The 19,911-nt window shown below is 43.8% G+C and overlaps 1 long non-coding RNA gene across 1 annotated transcript in view; it reads left to right on the top strand.

Annotated features, from left to right (window-relative positions):
- The first annotated feature begins 4,073 nt into the window (after window positions 1-4,073).
- LOC112549962 overlaps window positions 4,074-19,911 on the top strand; it is a 67,101-nt gene continuing 51,263 nt past the window's right edge. The window contains exons 1-2 of the long non-coding RNA XR_003093614.1: window positions 4,074-4,173; window positions 4,314-4,416. This is a non-coding gene — a long non-coding RNA (uncharacterized LOC112549962). The remainder of the gene's footprint in view (window positions 4,174-4,313; window positions 4,417-19,911) is intronic.

Consider the following 19,911-nt stretch of genomic DNA (forward strand, 5'->3'; position numbering starts at 1 on the left):
ATGTCATTATTCCTTCTGTCCAAATGTCTTGGAGTCAGGCCCGTTGTGATGTAGAACAAGGACTTTGGAATGCTGTGTTGAGGAATGAGAATGGATGGGTTTTGATTAGCAAGATGGTTTTTCTCATTTTGTAATGGAAGAGTTTCTCTCATCCAAATTCCTTAAAGCCTCCAGTGCAGTAGCCAGGATCAGGTCTTCGAGGCTTTGATATATTGTTATAAACTACTTCTTAGCATACTGGTACACCTGGGACTTGATTTGGATACTTTAAGTTGCTTAGTCCCTTGCTACACAGATAGCTTCAGTGAAACTTATTCAGAGCAGGTACCAGGTGAGGAGTTGGAAACTTGTTTCTATCAGAATTCAGGCCAGTGCCCGCAAAGAGAGAAATATGAATTGTGAAAATGGCCAGTGTAGGTAGCTTCTATAGATTAAAGCATGCAGTCCCGAGGCTCTAACTCTGGAAGCACTTAGCCCAATAGAACTAGCCCAGAACTTCCCTTGGTCTCAAGTTCCAGCAAGGGAAGTTTAGGTTGGACATTAGAAAAAAAATTCTCACTAGGAGGGTGGTAAGCACTGGAACAAATTACCTAGAGACATGGTGGCCTCTCTATCCTTGGAGGCTTTTAAGGCCTGGCTCGCCAAAGCCCTGAATGGAATGATCTAGCTGGTGCTGGTCCTGCTTTGAGCAGCAGGTTGTATTAGATGACCTCCTGAGGTCCCTTCCAGCCCGAATTTTCTATGATCCCAGCTACCCATGTGCATGAAGTTATATGCATCTTTTAGGAGCAGCACCTATAGACCTGATTTGGACTTATACTAAATCCCATTTGCATCACCCTCGCAGCAATTACAGGCCTTGCAGTGTAGTAATTGCAGCTTACCACTGCCCCCCCTGCCCATTTTGAGCTCCCTTTAGACCATCAAAGTGGTGTAAAGTGGCCTTAGAGCAGAGAATCAAGGCCTATATACTAGAACAGGGCCTGTGGGCTGTATGCAGTCTGCAAGGGGTTAACATGCAGCCCCTGGGCTTCTACCCAGCCACTGTTTCTCCATTGTTTCAGCTGCAGCAGTAGTCACGGTCTCCAGGTGTCCTCTCCCTCCTCTAGTTTCCACTTCCTGCCACCAGCAGGTAGAGTAACATAGTGAGGTATAGCCTGGTGTCAGGGGTGCTGGTGGCACACAGTGCTTGTGTGGCATGGTGCAGCAGGGGAGACCAAAGCCTGAGGATGAGGCACATGCAGGGTGCAGCAGCAGGTGCCTGCGTGGCATAAAGCCCAGGTGGCCTATGGGCTATGTTAGTATGGCCCCCAAGGTGTGTGGCCACTCCTGGTGTGGTTTATGGGGCATGCTTCCCCTGGCTGCTTAGAAGCTGGACAGTCCTGTGTTAAGACAACATCATGACCTAAGTCTCAATCTCAGCAAATTCAATTAATGAGCTAATCATCCTGACATTCATGTTAGGCAGGAAGGGATGAAGTTACAGAGGGGTTGTATGTGATTTGCATGTCTAAATAGGGGGATGCATGGTTTAATAGTGACAGTACTTCCCTCTCTACTGCCTGTGTGACAGCTTATGTCCCATAAACTCAACCTGAATCTTTTATCTGCATTATGCAGCAGCTGTGAAAATCTTCTTATTGTTGAACATTGATTTGCTTTATATTTATATAACAAACCTCACATTATATCTTAATAATGCAAAGCTCTAATCCCTGTAATTAGACCTATTCACTATATTAGCAATACATTTGTGGTAACACTCAGGCCATAGTTAGGACTGGGATCCTGTTGTGCTGGACACTGTATAAAACATAGGAAAGAGACACTTTTTGGAAGATTGGTATTCTGTAAGAGGCAATCAAAAATGGTAGCAGATGGAAACAGTGTACAAGTAAGAAAATATTGTAAAAAAATGTGTTACTATTGGTTCTGTTAGTTTTGCTAGTATAATTAGTGTTGATACATTGATCTCTTTTGCAGGTGAGAGGGTACAGAATTGAGCTGATCTGAGTCAGAAACATATACAATGCTCTGCCTTTGCAGGCGAAGTAAAGACTTGCTGATGTTTTCCTTCTCACTGCTGGCATCAACAGTTTGTTCCCTTCATTCTGGAACGACTCTTAACATGACAAATTACCTCATGGTCAGTGGCAAAGATTAAACAGTATCTAGTAATAACTAGGGACCTGCCTAAGTCACAGTGAGAGAAAGCAATTTTCACGGCTTGGTTGCAGACCAAAGAGCTGATTCTGTGGTCATTTCACGGTGGCCCTGCCCCTTGGTGCTGATTGGCAGAGAGGCCCCAGGGAGTGGGGGGGGTGAGGAGGGGAGGAGGCACAAGGGGGCGACTGCCATCTTGACTGCTGGCTGCCCTTCATGTGGCTTTGCCCCTGGTGATGATTGGTGGAGAGGCACGAGGGGGCAGCTGCCATCTTGGCTCCTGCCCTTCATGCTGCCCCACCAGCTGTCACCATCCCCTTCCACTTGGGAGCCAGCATTTAATTTTATTTATTTATTTTCGGTTCATTTCCTGGGAAATTGTGGCCAATGCCATTTATCATAGTTTCCGCGAAAATCATGAAACCGTGATTTAAGTAGGTCGCTAGTAATAACAGTGTTGAATAGTTTTCTTCAAAGAATAGGAACTCTAGCAGGGAATATCCAGATATTGCCATGTTTTACATTAAAGAAGGATTCTTTTTTGAATTTGCTATTTCTCTGTTTTGTTTTTCAGCAAAAACCCAGGAAAAGGAGAAGGCAGCACTTGTAACCTATCCTTGATGAAGTACTTTGTTACTTACCATTACTGAACTTGGAAGGATACAATATCCAATTGTGTGAGTAACTGATTCCCATTTCCATACAAAAATATCATGCTAGAACAGGATAATGAGAGACTGATCAGTTTAGTGGGAAATGCCTCTGTGTTCCACCTGTGATTAGCCTGGCAGGCCACTTTATGTCACTATTGCTCCATGTTCAACAGTGCCTGAACCAGTGCTGTCTTAGCAGTACAAACAAATGAGATTCCCATTGTCTTAGACTTTAGAAATTCTACCTTCCGGAAATCGGTTAGTCTCTTGGGCCTTGTTTTTAGAGCAGGTAGCACTTTGTTTATTTTGAATGAGGCTGATCTGATTGTGTGCCAGCTCAGTGAGTTAGCTTTGGGATACATGGGAATTCACATCTCTCTGATTCCACGGGTAACCTACGTTCTTCTTATCCTTTATACTTTGGCTTTGATGTTGGAGCTGAAACTAGAAGGACGGAAGCTTGAAATCATATGATACTTTCTTTTTCTCTGCAGCTTCTGGGCCAATTGTTTACAGCAGTGAGGAAGCTGTTTGCCTACCAGCTGGGGGATATTAGTAAACCAGTTCTGTCTCTAAAATGAGGACATGACCAAAAAAACCCCCAGCCCCCCCAACAAAAACAACCTCACCATTTTGCATGATAAGATAAGGGCAATAAAATCTTATGCTTCAGGGCATAAGATGATCATTGCAGGAATCAAGCTGAAATTCCTGCCCAACATTGCAAGAGCATTGCACAATTTCCTTAGTCAGTGGCTCTCATGCATTTTTTGTACCATGGCACTCTCCTTGTCAGAGATCTGCTTATAGACATTTCTCTGCTAAATTTATCCTGCCACATCTTTCTTTTCAGCAATTTAGTGCTTTCTGACATGGGAAAGTTAACATAGAACATTTGGGGATAAAGTCACTTTTATGCAAACTTACCACAATTAAATGTTACCCATTTGTAGCTGATATATGCAGATCCCTAGCGGGGCCTGGCTGCAGTGAAGTGTTTGTGGGGGAGAAAAAAAAATCTCCTCACGGTGGCCCTGCCCCTTGGTGCTGATTGGCAGAGAGGCCCCAGGGAGTGGGGGGGGTGAGGAGGGGAGGAGGCACAAGGGGGCGACTGCCATCTTGACTGCTGGCTGCCCTTCATGTGGCTTTGCCCCTGGTGATGATTGGTGGAGAGGCACGAGGGGGCAGCTGCCATCTTGGCTCCTGCCCTTCATGCTGCCCCACCAGCTGTCACCATCCCCTTCCACTTGGGAGCCAGCATTTAATTTTATTTATTTATTTTCGGTTCATTTCCTGGGAAATTGTGGCCAATGCCATTTATCATAGTTTCCGCGAAAATCATGAAACCGTGATTTAAGTAGGTCGCTAGTAATAACAGTGTTGAATAGTTTTCTTCAAAGAATAGGAACTCTAGCAGGGAATATCCAGATATTGCCATGTTTTACATTAAAGAAGGATTCTTTTTTGAATTTGCTATTTCTCTGTTTTGTTTTTCAGCAAAAACCCAGGAAAAGGAGAAGGCAGCACTTGTAACCTATCCTTGATGAAGTACTTTGTTACTTACCATTACTGAACTTGGAAGGATACAATATCCAATTGTGTGAGTAACTGATTCCCATTTCCATACAAAAATATCATGCTAGAACAGGATAATGAGAGACTGATCAGTTTAGTGGGAAATGCCTCTGTGTTCCACCTGTGATTAGCCTGGCAGGCCACTTTATGTCACTATTGCTCCATGTTCAACAGTGCCTGAACCAGTGCTGTCTTAGCAGTACAAACAAATGAGATTCCCATTGTCTTAGACTTTAGAAATTCTACCTTCCGGAAATCGGTTAGTCTCTTGGGCCTTGTTTTTAGAGCAGGTAGCACTTTGTTTATTTTGAATGAGGCTGATCTGATTGTGTGCCAGCTCAGTGAGTTAGCTTTGGGATACATGGGAATTCACATCTCTCTGATTCCACGGGTAACCTACGTTCTTCTTATCCTTTATACTTTGGCTTTGATGTTGGAGCTGAAACTAGAAGGACGGAAGCTTGAAATCATATGATACTTTCTTTTTCTCTGCAGCTTCTGGGCCAATTGTTTACAGCAGTGAGGAAGCTGTTTGCCTACCAGCTGGGGGATATTAGTAAACCAGTTCTGTCTCTAAAATGAGGACATGACCAAAAAAACCCCCAGCCCCCCCAACAAAAACAACCTCACCATTTTGCATGATAAGATAAGGGCAATAAAATCTTATGCTTCAGGGCATAAGATGATCATTGCAGGAATCAAGCTGAAATTCCTGCCCAACATTGCAAGAGCATTGCACAATTTCCTTAGTCAGTGGCTCTCATGCATTTTTTGTACCATGGCACTCTCCTTGTCAGAGATCTGCTTATAGACATTTTTTTGCTAAATTTACCCTGCCACATCTTTCTTTTCAGCAATTTAGTGCTTTCTGACATGGGAAAGTTAACATAGAACATTTGGGGATAAAGTCACTTTTATGCAAACTTACCACAATTAAATGTTACCCATTTGTAGCTGATATATGCAGATCCCTAGCGGGGCCTGGCTGCAGTGAAGTGTTTGTGGGGGAGAAAAAAAAATCTCCTACTGCTGCAGCATTGGCACAGCTGTAATGGTGGGAGGACTCATACAGACCAGACTCTGGTTTATGTCTGTGCTATGTGGGCATCAAAGAGTATGCCTTGGAGTTTAGATGTTGAGTTATTGTAAAAAGGCATAACTACTGGTTTTCACAAACCAGTGCTGATTTGCACTAGATAAAGGTCCAGCTCTCTCAGGGTTGTCTTGGTGAGGGCACAGGAATGTGGAAGGAGGAAGAGTGATTTATATAATAGCTGTTGCAGGGTCTGTTCAGACACTTGATTGGTTTGTGCAGTACAGTACTGTAATAGGAAATGCTCCCGAAGCTCCTAAGTGACCTTAAGTCTAAGCCATTCAAAGGACTTAGGCACCTTGAGGTGAGGCATAGATTCCCCATATAGTGCGTAGGGAGAGTTAAGGAATCAGCACACTAAGTGGAGAGCAGTCTAAGCTAAACAGTGAGACATACCTAGGACCCATCCCTCACTGAGAGTGTGCTCTATCTCCATTTAGTTTTACAGCCATGGTCTCTATTCCAGGCCAAGATGCCTAGGCAAGTTCCTTCTCATAACATATGGTGGCTGCAGCAGGAGGTTGCAGATTTAGTACTTCCCTTTTACCTGGCATTCAGTGGCTGGAACCACTACTAGGATGTAGGAGGCCCAGATTCAAATTCCTCCCCTGAGTGGACTTGAATCACCATGTGCTTCTGACCCTCCTAACCAACAGGCTGTAGCCTAGTCTGAATATTCAGATTTTAATTTTCAAAAGTGACCTAGGCTTTTAGGAATCCAAGTTCCACAGAATTTTTTCAAGGAGATACAAATTCATGAGAGAGATATTATTAATAGTATTTTATGTACTTAAAGATGCAGATGAGTGTCTACTGTGATTTTCAAAACTTCTGTGGTGTTTAATTCTCAACACGAGGAAGACTTCCATTGATATGAGTCTACCTCATACCAAGGCATGTTTAAAAATCCAGAAAGGCACTTCAGTGTCTGTAAATATCTGGCTGCAGTTGCCTAAATCATGAGATTTAAAATGAGATATGAGCACCTAAGTCATGAAACTGGTTTAAAAAATATCACCCCTTGTGTCCAGAAAAAATCTGAAGGTCTCCCAAGACTAGAAGTGCCAGTTATGAATTTGTAGAAGCTGTTGGTGTCTTGAATGATATCTCAACTTTGCATACTGCTCATTCATCACCCTTATATCCCAAAAGGAAAAGCTTTACTACCAGGAAAAATTACTCCATTGTCAAAGGAGGCATGTCTATTAACATCCATAGGGGGTTTGGCCCATGATATCTCCTGAGATGGCCATATAATTTAATATCTCGATCTGGCCATTGATACTTGATTAATTATCCTGGTAGCAGAATAATGGCCATGTACAGACATTTTCAGTTTGTACCAGAAGAATCACTTTTCTCCTGGTAGAAAACAGAAGTGTGCAGATGTTCAAGCTTTTTCTCCAAGAGCAAAAATGGCTGCTGCTGCTCCTGGAAAAAAAATTGCTCTGGGGTTAAACTGCTTCTAGGAGAGTTTACCCTGGGAGACTGTACACTTTACCCCAGCTTAACTCTTCCTGGGGACCAGAAGGAGTATGTCTAGGAAAAAGGCTCCATTGACCCCAGTCTCAGAAAGGCACCTTGGTCTGGAGGAGGCACGTTGAGGGGAGCTACTTTTCTCCCTCCCCACAGCTGCTCTCTGCCTGCTTCTCACACCAGGGTTTCTGCTTCTCTCCCAGGTACCAGGAGCAGAGTGCAGGGAGTGCGGCTCCCTGCCTGCTTCCCCTTGCTTTGCCTGCTGTGCTCAGCTGAATGGTAGGGGTGATGAGCTGGGCTTGCAAACCCTGGTCTTGGCCATGACAACTTCCTCTTGCATCCCCCCAACCCTGTGGTTCAGCTGAATGGTAGGGACAGTCATTTAAAGGTGGGTGGGGCTGGGATCCAGGTTTGGGGAAAGCCTCCCAAAGTTGGCTTCCATTCTGTGCAGCTTTCCCTTACCCTCTACTACTCAGCTGAGAGGTGGGGGTGGCAATTTAAAAACCAGAGGAGCCTGGTAGGTGTAGGCTTTCTCAAATCCTGGCTCCTAGGCCTGCTGGCTTCCCTTCGCCACCAGCTGACCTAGAGCAGAGTGGGGAGAGGCAGGTTTCTGTGCCGCAGCAGCAAAATTGGGATCCTTACTATCATAGCAGAATGCCCATACCTAACTCCACACTGTTCTGGGTCATCTTGGAGCAGCCCAGGGTGAGGCAATCTGCCATGGCCCTGCAGCAAGGCTCCTGCAGCCTGGAGGAGTGCAAGGAGTGGGGATGTTCTCCTGATGGGGAGAACAGTAATGCCCCCCTCCTGCAAATCAGCAGATTAGTAAGGTGGGGGTGTGCATTCTCCTGGGGCTGGAATCCTCCCCAGTTGTTTATGGCAGGTGACACTTGCCAGAGTGCCCCCTTCCCAAGCAGGAGAGAGCACAGGCTGCTAATCAGTGGGCTCCCATAAGGGTGGGGGGCGGCTCACAGTGCATCCCTTGCCTGTGAAGCTCTCCAGTCGTGGGGCTGGAGGAACATCTGTACAGTCCAGATCCTAGGCTATGGTTCGACCAGAAGAAATGTCTTCCAGTGGAAATGAACACCCGTATGCAACCAATGTCCATGTACTTCCACTAATTCTCTGGTTTGTATGGGATTTGGTAGACACAGACGCGGCACTTGATAAAGGGCCTGGAACTGAAGCTTCCTTCCACAAAAAATGGGCCTTGCAGGGAGCTTACAAGATTTAGACCTGTGCATCTGGATATGTTATGGTTACTGCAAGCTAGTATGCACTCAACCCAACACCTGGAAAAAAAAAACATTTTGCAGCCTTCTGATTCACTGTGCAAACACAGCATTCAGATTCATTGCGGAATTACTTAGCAGAGACAGTAAAAGAGAGTATGTAATTATGATTCAGTGGGAAAATACACAGTGGCCAATAACCCACAAAAGTCTCGCTTCTATTTATGTGGTACAGTGATGTAGCATTAATGCATTGGACTGTACTATTAGTATCTATGAGTACTGGTGAAGCTTCCTTATGCTGTACATTTTATCCTAGTATTGCTTTGTTTAATAACTTTAGGAAATGTGGTATTAGATGTTACAAAGCTATTTGACCCTTGAGTTTTCTGACTACAGTGGAGCATGGTTTCAATATATAATGTGTGGATAACAGATTGGAGTGAGGAGGGAAATGTGATTGTGGGTCTGGTAGAAGTTCAAAGTCCATAAAGCTGATTTTTTTTAAAGAGACTTCTAATCCACCTTTTAATTAGAAGGAAAACTACATGTTCATTAGTAACATTATGGCCATATATATTATTGGGCTACATGAATTTCATTTTTAGTGGAAAGACAAATACTGGAATATCTTGACTGAATACCAGAATGTTTCAATTTGGAAATACTTTGGGGGCTGAAGTTTGGGTGCCCATTCTCCTCTCTAGGCTAGGCTCTCTGGTTAGTCTATTTTCCCAGGATGCACTACTGTCTTCCCTCCAGAGAGGAAAGGCAAGTTATCATGTGTGTCCTTGCCCTGGTGTATTTGGGGGATGTAGTCTATTTTGGATTGGAGGAGTGGCCCAAAGAGGGAATGAGGGCAAGAACCAACCAAATTATCACTTCTTTGAGTCAGTGCAGGAACATTTCTAAGCTGGAATATTTGGTGAAAAACCCAAATTTGGGTGGATGGGTGGGTTGCTTGGCCGATTTATTTATTTATTAAGGAGGACTTTGCAGAGGATTTGTCATGCTTGGGATTTTGTTATCATTACTCCTACCTGATGCATAAAGAAAAACTTGAAATGGCTTTCAGAGGTGATTCCCCCTCCCCACCCTCTATTTTTTACATTACAAATATCAGAAAAATCAGGGTCTTTTCTTCTCTGGCTTTGCTGGAGCATCAACAAGAGACATATGGGAGATGTGTATGTGTTATCTATCTCTATATATAATTTCAAAGTCTTAAAATATTAATTGAAAGGGAAAGTGCGAGCCTTTCAACAGATTATCTTTACTCAAAATATAAATGAGTTGCTCATCTCAAAATAGGTGTCAACAGAAACAAAAGATCTCAAAGTAACCTAATCCTCCAGTCCCTAGAATCATCCTAATATAAAATAGCCTAGAAAGAACTCATTTATAATCCAAAAAAGAAGCAAAATTGCCCCCAAAACAAGCTTTCCAAATCATAATGAAGCAAAAGACTTGTAAGCCCAGTTTATGTATTTTCTCTCAGCAGGTCACCTTTAAATAAGTTACATTTGAAAAATTAACACGTTCTAACTGCCAATGATCACAATTCTTGCCCATCTGAAATAAAGCAATTTGTTTACATTTGTGTCTATACAGTGACTATTCATCCCTGTAAGTCCCAGACTTATTGCAAATTGAGGGTTATTACCTCTTGCATGAAATATGGCACAGCCCTTCAGTGCCTACGAGTCTAGGAGGAGTTCAGAACGACCCAAATTATATATATCTGTGTGACGTTTTACCCATACAGACCATAAAAGCAGAAAAGCAAACAAGAGACAGTGGCACAGTGTGAGACACCTTGTTTGCTACTCAAAGTGGAGATCATTGCAGAAAGTATACTAATTACCTGGTTACCTTATTAAAAGTTAGTAAGTAAACCTCTGTCTGTTTGCTTTTTTTAGTTTGCCAAGTTACTCAACCCATCTCTATCTGATTCCAAAATCAGACACAACCCCGCAAGCACATTGGACTGGGAAACCTACAGCTGAGTTGCAAAGTAACTGTGGGTCCTGTTTATAAATAGCAACATCTATGTCACAGTAATTATGAGTTGTAATGGAATAGGCTACATGGCTGAAGTAGTTTGGCCAGACTGGTCTAGAACTCATTTTTGTTACAGACATGACCTGCATCAATTATAAGGCAAATTGGGGTGGGGGGAAAGCAATACCTCATCTGTCATAAATTTAGAACCTGTGCAGTGAACAACCATGGGCATTCTGGAGCTTGAGGTGTAAAGCTGATGAAGACTGCATGTAGTTATGGGAAAGCAGAGACTGGTTTTTCTTCTAAAGTTTTCTACCTGTCTAGCCTCTCCCTGTCTACTGTCAGCTTTTATAGAGAACAGAACAACTTTTTTTAAAGAGTTAATTTTAGCAAATTTACCAGCAGCAGGAAAAGCAAGAAATCGGGTTCCCTAAAGAATAGAATGCTGTAAATCAGGCATTGGGAGTCAGATGTTAAACAAATCAAATACAAAAAAAAGCTCGGCTACCCTTGAGTCACTGATTCACCATTAAGTGTCCATCCTGTTTTGCTAGTGTCTACAGTGCCATATATTTACTCTAGGGGAGCCTGCTATTAGTAAATTATTCCATACCATAGTTTTTCCTACAGCAATACTAATAAGATAACCAGCTGTTAATAAAGGAGTCTTGGGCAGAGAGAAAGGAAAACCCTGAGGAACTTGAGAATAAAGAGATGCGTGTTAATGCTAGAGAACTAGAATGAGGGAGCTGTTTTGCTCACTACCTTGAGTTTTCAGTGCCATGGCTTTGCCCTGCCCGCTTCCATTTCTAAAAGCCAGTTGCCAGCCTCTGTCTCAGTGTGATTGCTTCTTGTTAACTCAGTCTATTTTCTCATCCGAAAGCTTTAAGCAAATATGGTTGTTGTTATGATTACGTCTGCAGCAATAGGTTCTAGGAACCAGGAAAAATCTCGCATCACCACTGTGTACAATTACATCATCTCAACATCACGTCTGCCAGCTCTCACTGTTTGCTGGTGTGGGGTTTTTTTTTGTTTTTTGTTTTGTTTTTGCATTAAGGAGACCCACAGTGATCTCATAAGCTTTTGCACAAATGCCACATCTGACTGTTTGTCCATGCTAGCATAATAAACTGGCCATATACACATATGGCTGATTATATTTCAGGTAATGCTTGCCTCACAGAAGCACCTGTTGTCTTGTATGGAGGTTCAGATTCCATCCTGTAAGCAAGAACTCAGCCATATCTGAATTTTTGCACACTGTACAACAATGAATATTTTGCAAAGACCCCCTCCCACCCCACCAACATTCACAGCCAATTTGTAACTTGATGTGGAATTTTTCAATATTGATCTAATTGATATATAGGTTTTGTCTTGAAGCTGAATCAGGTTTAACTGTAATTCAATGTGAGAGTGTGCCTAGATTACAAGGCACTATTCTGATTTCCACTAAGGCCCCTTTACAGCACAGAGAGGGCCTCACAGCATGAATTATCTATATTTAGACCTACCTTAATGCCCCTATCAGCTGCTGGGAACAGATCCTGAGCCTGTGTAAACTGTCCTAACACCATCAACAGAGCTACAATGGTTTATGCCAGTTGAGACTAAGCCTTCTAGGGCAATGGAAAGTGGCCTTTGTGTAAAATGAGTATCAGGAATCATGTTGAGTAAACTGCTTGGCAGTAGTGTAACTGGGGGGGGGGGAGATCCGGCAGGCAGCTGTGGGCACTGGTTTTTGTGGGTGGGGGCACCAGCAGCACTCGTGGGTGGATCTAGGATTTGGTAGCAGGGCGTGCAGATGGTGCAGCCCATCATCACATATAATACAACACATGTTTTTCTCCAGTTAAAGGGAAACTAAATGCTTTACTAGTATGGTAGGGGGCTATTATTCAGTTTAAGATCAAAGCAAAAGTAAATATAACTTTTGGAATGTGCACTAATCTGCTAGAGTATATATAAAGTTTAAGAAAAGAAACACAACAAACTAGGCAGAAAATAGTCAAACAATATTATGTCGTTAGTCACATAGTCATTATCGTTAAATGTACATGTCTTATACAGATTCATAAAACAAAATCTAGCCTTCCTGAGCATCTCATCAGTGTCTCCAGTACTTCACTTTTCATTATTTCTATGCCTGAGTTAATATTACCACACTTGAGTTAAGGTTTTTAGCTAGAGCTAAAAACAGTCTGCAGGGCTCTGTAATAGAAGCGAAACATTACCAGAAATGGCTAACAGACAGTTAAATTGAAAAGGAAAGGATACTTCTGATAGTGGAACATCAAGACCATTAAAAAGGAGAGAGGGTCTTTAACGTCTGTAAAGCAGACAGAGATTACCAGGAATCATAGAAATGACAATGAGCCATGAAGTCAACTGACCCCTTCAGCATTGCCTGAATAGAAATGTTGCTCCCCTTCCCAGGGCGTTGATTTTAAAGTTTGGGTGGAGCAGGAATCAGGGGGATGCAGCTGCACCACTTCACTCCCGTGGATCCATCCCTGTGGCAGAACTGTCCCATGGGTCGAAGCTACCGAAGGCATGGAGCTGCTTGGTTACTCCTCTGCTGCTTAGGGTACCCTCTTAAAACTCAGATAGAAAGAAATACCAAGGGAGCTATCAGGTCTCAGGCAAGAAATAGAGAATAGCACAAAGGGCTGTGATAGAAATATCCCTCGCTTCATCTTGCAATCAGTTGTTGGAGCCCAGCAGATTTTGCTCATGACTGGGGGTATATCACTCTTCATTATTGCAGTAGAATGCTCAGAAACTCAGAAAATATACCCCATCTGCTTTCTCCTACTCTGTACTATGTGTCAACCCTGAAAATGTAGTGAGTTGGTGAGGACTCCGGAGGTGCCCCAACTCATTGCTTTGAGTACACCAGCAACCCAGGCCTTAAGTACAAAGCTAGAGATTCTATGAGAGTATTCCCATTATGTTGTTTTTGTTTTGGGGCCAGGGGATAGGCTGATTCCTTAATTCTGTGTGCTTGGGATTGACAATATTGTTTTGCATCATGTAGCACAATTGCAACTGATCTGAACTGAGCCCTTTGGCACCACCCTCACACCAATCATAACTGAGCCTACAGCATGCAAAGGAGGTGAAAGTTAGGAAAGAGTTTTAACCCTCTTCCCTGGTCAAAACCAAAAATATTTTTCTAGTTTTTCCTAAAAGCAGCCAAACCACCAAAAAATCCTGGCTTCAGAAATGTTTGACTAAAACAGTGGTCACCGACTGGTTGATTTCAATCGACTGGTTGATCGCAGAGACTCTGACAGTCGATCTCAGTCTGGGGGTGGGGGCTGAGCATGTGTGCACTCAGTCCTCCCAGACTGAGATCGATTGTCAGAGACTCCGCGATTGGGAGTGGTGGGATGTATGAGTGGCGGGACGGTGGCAGGACACGTGGCTGGGCTGAGCTGTGCCCCCTGCCACCCAGGACTGGGCTAGGTGAATGGAATGATCCCCCTCTGTGCCCTGCTGCACCGCCTGCCACCGGGTGAGTGGGACTGTGGCTGGACTGGGGGAGGGTCAGAGCCTGGGCGGCTTGTTAGGTGTGTGGGGGGGCTCCTGCTGCTGCACACCCCCCTGGCAGAGGCCCAGGGGGCATGTGCTCTCTCCACCATGCTCATCCTGAGCCACCAGGGGACCAATTAAAAGGTCTGAATAGATTCAAAGCTCTCTGGATCTATTCAGAAAAGATTCGGAGAGCTTTGGTGATTTGGGCAGTCTCTGCTGGCTGCAGCAGGGAGCTGGACCTGGACTCCAAGTTGGTTGGGGGGGACCAGGCGGGAACCCCTGACAGGCCCCATCCCCTGCCTGCTCCCCCACCCCCCATGAGCACCCCCTGACCCCTGCCTGCTCTCCCAGTCCTCACCATGGCTGCCATGCCCATCCCAGCTCCCAGTTGTTTAAAAAAATGCCCTCACTCACTGGGTGCTACTAGGTTGGGGGGGAATCCCCACTTCCTCCCACTTCCCCCCACTGAATGGGGGGCTCTGTCACAAGCCCCTCGCCCCCCGCCCACTCTCCTTGTCCCCCTATGGCTGCCTTGCCCGCCCCAGCTCCCGGCTCTTTAAAATCGGTAGATCCTGGGTTGCCCTTTATTTCAAAAAGTGATATTCACCTTAAAAAGTTTGGAGACCACTGGACTAAAGCAACACTTTTACAAATCAACATTAAAAATTAACCTCCAAAAAAAAAAAAAAAAAAAGAAATAAGAAAAGAACCCCCCCTTCTAGTGCCCTGCATTTCCTGTCACTCTGGGATGTTACATTAGGTATTGATATGAAAAGTGTTTTTCTGAATTGGAATTTGTCCTTAAATTACTTCTGAACAAAGGGCCCTTTCAAGAAAAAATAGCCACTTGCTTATCACAAGAATTAATGCTGTGGGTTTTGTAAGTGAGTTTCCATGGCTTATCAAATCCTTTCGTTCCTTCTACTTGGAGAAGGGAACTGAAAAATGTCTATCAGTTAATTCTCTTCAATTTCATGCTTTTAAATCAGTTAAGGTTCCACATTTCACCTTGCTAAAAATGGCTGCAGGCCCACTATTCATTCTTGTTCTCTTTTGTAACATCTTTAGCTCAGGGAAGCTCAGCCGAGTTCTTAACTCATTTTCCAGCTGGAACACATACATACACTGTATAAATGTGTGTGCATGTATATATACATATTTCTGTAGCTAACCTGAATCTACAAAATCCGAATATGCTCTTTGAAGGGATTTGCCACTGAAGTATTGTTGTCTGTGGACTGAGATGCCATGTGGCAAGTTTGCATAACAGTTTTTATTTAGGAGGGGAGGGAAGAATATCTTTTATTGGTAGGGGGTATGTTTGAGGGGGTTGATTTATTATTCATAATATAAATGCCTTTTACAGTTCCTGTGTGCATTCCACAATTAGCGACATCATAAAACAGGGATAAGAAAAGCAATTGGGACGAGAGGCCAAATGCATAAGGCCACAACTGGGAAATGAGTTGAAGTTCAAGACCCATTTCTGTCTTGAATTGTGTGCACACTTTTAGGGAAGTTATATAAGCATCTCCATTTCTCATGTGTAAAATGGGCATAGCGAATAAATTAGGGCTGTCAGTTAATCACAGTTAACTTATGTGATTAACGCAAAAACAAATTAGCGTGTTAATTTTTTTAATCACATTAATCATGCGCATTGTTTTGACCAGTGGAGTGGAGTGGACCAGCTCCAGACTAGCCAGAACGCATGCACATATCCTCAACCCCGGCATGCCCCATGCCTGCTCCAGATTTGCCTGCCCATGCTGAGCAGCTACAGCAGTGGCAGTGGCTGGGCAAAAGCTGCTACTTGGCATTGGGGGAAAAAGGCCCTTCCCTTTCACTGCTGCCGGGCCCTTGCTGCAGCCACCGAGAACCCACACCTAGGTTGCCCTTTGGCTCCTTTCTGCTGCCCTCACCATTGCCTCTGGGCTGTCCAGCGGGGCAGTGGTGGCAGTGCAGAGGAGCCCTAGGGGAGCCCAGGCACGGGCTCTGGGTGGTTGCAGCAAGAAGGGCCCGACAGTGGTGAGGGGGAGGGGCTGCTTTTCCTCCATGCTGAGCAGCAGCCTCTGCCTGGCCACTACTGTTGCTCAGCATGGGTGGGTGAGTTTGGAGCAGGTGTGGGGCAGGCCAGGGTCAGGGCTGTTTGCATGGGTTCGAGGTGGTCCACTCCGGCCAGGGTGAGTCTGGAGCGGGTGTGGAGCAGGCCAGAGTTGAGGCTGGGGCTGTGCACTGTTGGTGGTGGTGGGGAGGAGCCACAGCTGTTAGGTGGGGAGGGTGCTGACTATTGTTTAACTGTGCTATTAAAATTGCAATTAATTGGGACTATTTTTTTAAATCTCGCAATTAATTTTGATTAATTTTTTAATCATTTGTCAGCCCTAAAATAAATGCTTTCCTTCTTTTGTGTATTTAACTCTTAAACATTTCTAGGAAGTGATTGTCCCATGCTATGCATATATACAGCACCTTGCGCAACAAGGCCTTCATCTTTGTTTGGTGCTACTGTAATACCACTAGCTGGAGTACTGCGTCCAGTTCTGGGCACCACACTTTAACAAGGACTTGGACAAGCTTGAGAGAGTCCAAAGAAGAGCCACCCATATGATCAGAGTCTTATATGGCAAGCCACATGAGGAAAGGCTGAGGGGTCTGGGACTCTTCTGCATGAACAAAAGAAGGGTGAGAGGGGACCTGGTAGCAGCTTATTGCTACACTAGGGGAGTACATCAAGGGCTCGGTGAGCAACTGTTCACCAGGGCACCCAAGGGGAAAACTAGGAGTAATGGCCACAAACTCCTGGAAGACTGATTCAGGCTCAACATTAGGCAAAACTTTTTCACAGTGAGCATGTCCAGACCATGGAATGAGTTCCCACCAGAGGTGGTGCAATCATCTACCCTTGAAATCTTCAAGAGGAGAAGACAGTCCCCTTGCTGTGGTCACCTGACCCCCAATTATCTTTCCTGCTTGGTGCAGGGGGCTGGACCCGATGATCTTCCAAGGTCCCTTCTGACCTTACAATCTATGAATCCATGAATAATATTATCAATTACAAAAAGTGATTCAAAGCAGGTCTATCCAGGCCACTGATAAAGAACCCCATGGAATTTATTGAGTAAAAACCTATGTACATATCTCACCTTTTACTGCTCTGAATATTAGAAAACAGGGGCTTTGTCAGATCAAAAAGAATAGGGAAGCCCTGTAGCCAACAGCGTCCTTCTGAGAATACCTTGGTCTTACAATTCAAATCCATGGACTTTTAGGAAGATCATCTCATTTCAACTATTGGAAGAGGGAAAGGAGGGAGAGGGCCTTGAAAAGCTTGATCCTAAAACCCATAGAAAGCAACAGGAATCTTTCCATTGGCTTCAATAAGCTTTAGAGGAGTCCCATAGCAAGCCAGTTCCTAAATCAGGCAGATCAAGTGTCAAACCATGCTGAATTTTTGCAGATTAAAAAAAAATACCTCAGGTTTCTCTAGCTAATAGACTGGTAGCCAGTGCCATCCATCGGTACAATAACATTACATAGTTCTTTTCCTCCACAGATCTCAAAACCCTTTGCAAAAAGAGACAGAATCATTATTTGCATTTTAACTAAGGGAAAGCAAACACAAAGAGAGGAAAAGTGACTTGCTCCAGGTCTCCCAATCAGCCCAGTAGAACAGAATCCAGATCTCCTCCATCCTAAGCAGTTGCTCTAAAATATGTTGCCTACTTGTGTGATGCATCACTAAGGGATAGTCATGCCAAGGTGGTAGCATAGACAGACTCAAGTTTGCTTTCAAGTAGTTAGCTTGGGGATCGGTAAGAGCCTAGGCACAGCAATATGGAACTCAAGACAAGTTAACCTCCATCTGGCTTTCTTTTGGGGGTTCGGCAGCTGACACATGATCACTTCTGATACTACCCAAACCATCTCACTTAAAGCTAGTTTGGGTATGTCCAACAGTGACTGAAGTGTAGACCCACTGTGGGCAAAACTTCTTTCCCAGCTGAAGTTTCTGAGTGAGTTTCAACCTTGCTATGGTTGAATAAAGAGGTGATAAAAAGGATGAAAAATTGAGTGGATATCTGGAATACGCTATTTAAACAAGGACTGACTCCAGCAGGTAGAAGAACTTCTAGAGGAAAAGTGACAAAATACCAATCTACAACTGCTTTCTGGCACTCGCAACCAGAGTAATCCTGCAACTACTCTGCATGGTGAGTGATAGGCACTCCGAAAAGAAGGAAAAACATTGCTTTTCCGGTCCAGAAGGGAGCATGTGACTGACCTGGGTGCTTTTAGCCACCATTTTTTGTGGAGATCTTTTCTGCCAAAATTGTTCAAGTCATGACCATCATTAAAAATGGGTCACGCTCTCTATTTCCTTTTATCTTTCAGTAACTATGGTGGATTTAAAATATGGGAAATAGGCAATGCATACAATTCTCAATGCAGGAAAGAATTTAAACACATGCTTAAAGTTAGTCATGAGCTTAAATACTATGCTTGTTGATTTCAGTAGCACGCAGGTCCTTGTTTAAAGTTAAATACCTTCCCAGGGGTATGTCATCCAGCACTGAGGCCTATTTCTGTGTCTCTGAGCAGTGCATTTAATCTGCATCATTGTATAGTCTTCATTATTAAGTCATCGTACTTAAGGGAAGTGAAAAGTATACATATGTGATCAGAGATGCCATGTATGGCTTTATACTATAATATGCTCTTTGTGCTTCCATTTACCTAGCAAATTCTTGTTTTACACCCTTAATGCCATTGAAGTATGTGCCTACATGAGCTGTCATTTGTAAAGTTGAAAGCTGATATTTACTACAAGTAATAAAAAATTGGACTTCCTAATTCCTATAAAAGGGGAAACCCATTAGAAAGGCACTGAGTATAACGTACATACTATTTTTCAAACAATAAACAATTTGCATAATCCTATTATGGCCAGTAGTATACATTTCCTTGTCCATCTGACAAACAATAAACATTGTGACTCCATGTGTTAGAAATGCTGTTAAAAGCATTGGGCTACCAAAGTGACAAACCCTACACATGTGCTATGACCATTTTTTGACCCAATGCCACATGCCTCCAGACATACACTATATGCAAATAGTGTTTTTTTTTCTTGCTTTCTGAGGTGCAAAAAGTACAGATTAGCAAATAGGTTTTTAGCTGTTAAACAGGATTTTGTGGTTATTCATCCTGAGACAACTGCCAGTCAAGTTGAATGGACCTTGCCATATTATCCTATCATGAAGGATGCATTTTTTGTGCAGGGCAAAGCCCATTTGATGACAAAGCATCAGGTTAAAGGATTCATGTTGTCAAAAATTCTACGGGAGAGGTTTTACCTGGAAGACTCTAACTTTTCTCCTTTGTTGTTTTTTTCTTCATAACAGTACAGGTACATGTGTCAGAGTTATATGACCTCATGGGCTTTTTTTTTCCTTTCTTCAAGAAAGCATTATGGATGTGTTGATAAGAAATGATCTGATACTAGGAAGTGCTGTGAGGTTCTTTGCTTGCTCATTTGGGTAAATTATATTTGGACTTACTGGAATTTGCAAGAGGCATTGCTTACTAACTGGCATGATTGGATGCAATCTCCCTTTGGAAGCATGTGACCCATCCAACAACACATGGCATCACCTAATTTTGTGGTATGTGAATAAGGTTATTGCATATTTCACTCTAAATGAAGTAAAGTGACAGAACCAACAAAATGAGTTCTACCTCCACTAAAGTCTGTGTCTAACAAAGGATATAATAACCATAGCAGGCTTGCCTTTCGGAGCTTGGGTTGAGTCCCAGGCTTGAAACCTTGCTGTTTTGATTGGTGGAGCCCATCCACCAATCAGGAGGCAGCAAGAGGAGTTAAGCCATGCCCCTTTCCTGAGGGGAAGGGGAGAGGAGCTTTCCCCCCTCCTCCCGGACCTGATTGAAGACTGCAACACTTAGGTCTGAAAGACTTCAGGGTCAGAGCCCTGGAGAGTATAAAAGGAGCTGCATTCCCAGCACGAGGGAAGCACATCCAGGACAGAGAAGAGAGAAGAGTGGGGCTTAGAAGAGCAGAGGAGAGCTGCTCAGCAGGGCGAAGCACTAGCTCAGAAGTGCCCCTGAAGACTTTCATCAGTGGGGAACGGCGGACAGCTCCAGCAGCTAGGCTTTT

The sequence above is a fragment of the Alligator sinensis genome, unplaced genomic scaffold, assembly GCF_000455745.1.
Source record: "Alligator sinensis unplaced genomic scaffold, ASM45574v1 scaffold140_1, whole genome shotgun sequence".
NCBI lineage: Eukaryota > Metazoa > Chordata > Crocodylia > Alligatoridae > Alligator > Alligator sinensis.